The following is a 3,670-nucleotide window of genomic DNA, read 5'->3' on the forward strand; positions in this document are numbered from 1 at the left end:
TCCTGCACTTTGGCCACAACAACCCCCTGCAGTGCTACAGGCTGGGCACAGAGTGGCTGGAGAGCAGCCAGGCAGAAAGGGACCTGGGAGTTTGGATTCACAGGAAGCTGAACATGAGCCAGCAGTGTGCCCAGGTGGCCAAGAAGGCCAATGGCATCCTGGCCTGGATCAGGAACAGTGTGGCCAACAGGACCAGGGAAGTGATTCTTCCCCTGTACTCAGCGCTGGTGAGGCCACACCTTGAGAACTGTGTCCAGTTCTGAGCCCCTCAGTTCAGGAAGGACATTGAGGTGCTGGAGCAGGTCCAGAGGAGGGCAACGAGGCTGGGGAAGAGACTCAAGCACAAGTCCTGTGAGGAGAGGCTGAGGGCGGCCTGTTCAGTCTGGAGAAGAGGAGGCTCAGGGGAGACCTCATCACTCTCTCCAACTCCCTGAAAGGAGGTTGTAGCCAGGTGGGGGTTGGTCTCTTTTCCCAGGCAACTATCAGCAAGACAAGAGGGCATGGTCTCAAGTTGTGCTAGGGGAGGTTTGGGTTAGATATTAGAAAGAATTGCTTTACAGAGAGGGTGATCAGACATTGGAATGGGCTGCCCAGGGAAGTAGTGGATTCTCCATCCCTGGAGATTTTTAAAAAGAGACTGGATGTGGCACTTAGTGACATGGTCTAGTAACCACAGCGGTAGTGGATCAAGGGTTGGACTTTATGATCTCGGAGGTCCCTTCCAACCTAGCTGACTCTTATGATTCTATGATTTCCAGCTTTCATTTCCATCTGTATTTCCAATAACCATGAATATCATATGTCATTTACAGCCACACCAGACTACCATCTCTATGTTAAACATGATGTTTCTGAGTATGTGGCTAACCCATGCAGTGGTGATTTCCTCCCATGTCTCTCACCTGTGAAAATTCCAGCCACTGCCACCCTCCAAGTCTCTTCCTGAACTTAACATGTTTTAAATCACCCTTCTGGAAAAATAATTGCCTTTCAGTTTATTTTTATCAAAATGAAGTTAATTTCTCTGTGATGCAATACAGACTTACTGTTCTTCTCATGTGCTTCTTTCAATTGGTATTGCTCACATATTGCACTAATGAGCTTGTTCTCATCTAGGTTATTAATGAAAAAATATTTAAAGAAACAGGACCCAAGCACTGCAGCAATGAAAAGCACCCTGTCCACAACCAAATTTTTCCTGTTCAGTGCTGTCTTCACCTGCAAGTTCAGATTGATTGAATGTAAACACTGCTACCAAGATTTATTGTGGTCTTTTAACAAGTATCATACACAATGGGAATAACAGTAAAGAAGTTTTAATCTGTTGTTTTGCCAAAGTCATTAATCAGCCCCATCCTCCACCGCCAAAGAAATTCCTTGAAGCTTATTTTTCTACAGTCATCATGAATTCACTGTCAAGAAGAGCAGCAAGAAGGGTGTAACAGCAGGCACAGGCGTACTGGCAAACATGATTTTAGGGCTTCAGCAATTACATATCCTGATTTAAATTTGGCAGCTATAAAAAAAAAAATCTGTCAACAGTTTTCACTTTAAATATCCTAGCTAGGCACTCAGGAAGTATTTCAATACTGCAAAATTGCTTGATCTCAGCACCAAATTGTCAGAATACAGCCCCAGTCGACTGTGAGCTTGCAGAAACCTTTTTCCTGTATGGTTTATCACTCCCTTTACTTAAACTTCACAGCAAATTCTGTCACTACAACATTTTTTAAAGGAAGGCCTGGGCTGCAATGGTATACAGACAGTTCTCTCCTAACAGGGGTTCTGAGAACAAAATTTACTAGATAGGAGTATCGCAGCCATACGTATCTTTGGAACATACGTGAGAACAGCAGAAGTAAAGCAGTCTTTTCAGAGCCCACAAATAGACTTAGCAGCTGGTGAAATGCCTGGGTATATCCCGTTATTTAGCAGTAAAATGTGGGGTTTGTTACTGTAAACTTCAGTTATTTTCCCCAACAGCAACATAATTAATGTGTCCCCTGTGCCCCCTCTTTCTGAGCACACATTTTCCTTCACTTTTGATGAAGTTGTGGAAGCAAAATCAGCCAGCAAAGACTCCTGGGCTATGCTCTAGATGCTTTCTGAAGCAACGGTTTGCAAAGAGATGGAACTAAATCTAGCAGTGCTCAGCCCCTAATGTCCAGACAGGGATTTTGGGTGGTAACCTAAATGGCTTGTTCACATCCCTCCAGCCTTCAGTGTATTTATTCCCCTTTCAACATTATTATCTCTTGTGGGATTTTGGGTGCATGGATGAAAATGCTGATGCCTTCATACTTTCAGGCAATGCTCACACCTCAGACCTCTCCGCACCAGAAGACATTAAATACTACAGAAATACACAACTTGCTCAACAATCTTCACATGAAGAAACAATCTCACATTCTGGTTCTTTGCACGGGCACAGGACACAGATAAAACCGGCTGTGGTTCACAAACTGAAAGGGGAAGAAGTGCAGCTGGATGGCACCAGAGAACACCTAGCATAATGTCGAGGTGGTGTTTGCATGTAACTCCAATGGACAGCATGTGCAACACCTAATGCAGCTCGGAACGTGTTGCTAGCTAGCCTGCCCTTCCCCTGCAGAGCTTGCAAACCTCCCATTTAGCTGGAGCTGCTTAACACTGTATTTGCTTTTCAAATGAGGCCAGAAACCTCATCTTCTCCAGTTTACCCTCTAATGTATAGAGATCTGCCAAACCACTTACAGTCTGGTCTCACCTCTGACTGGTCCTGCTTTTCAGAGAGCACCTCAGAGATGGGCACTGTGATGCAGTGCTCCCTGTGCCATCACATTTGATGACTAATGAACATGTGTTGCTTTCCTGTGAGAAATGTTTCCTTTCCTTGTTGGTATGACATAGTGCAAACCACACAAGTCTCACATACAAAACATAAAAATCTAATGTGTCAGCTGCCATGAGCAGCTTTGGATACCTTCTTTGTTCTCTATGCTTAGGAAAAATTAAGATCTACAAAACTCAAGTTCATTTTCTATTCCTGCCTCACATGCCCTATTTGAATCAAGTAATTTAGTTTTCTGGTCAATAAAACACGGAACTTTTCTGTCATAATACAGAAAATGAATCCTTTACAATTTGCATTTAGTGTGGAGGTTATGCAGATGGTTAAACGATGCACACACTTTCCATGCTCTGACCATTTCTTCTAGAGCAGCTTTACGTATACGTCTTTGGCTCTAAGTCCACTTCTCAGAACCTAACATCTCCCTCTGGAAGCATCAGGAAAAGCCAGAAGTCAGAGGCCCTGTACTAGACCAGCCACATCACCAATTGTTAGTGTCTTCACATGATGACACTGTGAGAGCTGTTCTGCTGCACACTTTGGATGGCCTAATGTAAAAGTCACCCAGTCTGGTCAGTTGCACTGTGATGTCTCAAGGATCTCAAGCTCTACTGCTCTTCTCAGTGTCCAGTCCAGGCATCAAAAACTCCATAAATCCTTATCTTCCATTCAATACAGAAATCCATGCAGTGTTTCTCTTCCATTCTCCCCAGCATTGTTTAAACTACCTGTTTTCCAACTATCACACATTTAGCAGTACAATAAGAAAATCCATCCAAGATCAGAGATTAAGCAAGAGGATTTGTCTTATTGAAAGAAGCTGTTCACAAGAGATATGAT

Source organism: Manacus vitellinus, unplaced genomic scaffold (genome assembly GCF_001715985.3).
Source record: "Manacus vitellinus isolate BGI_N305 unplaced genomic scaffold, ASM171598v3 scaffold_18_pilon, whole genome shotgun sequence".
Taxonomy (NCBI): Eukaryota; Metazoa; Chordata; class Aves; order Passeriformes; family Pipridae; genus Manacus; species Manacus vitellinus.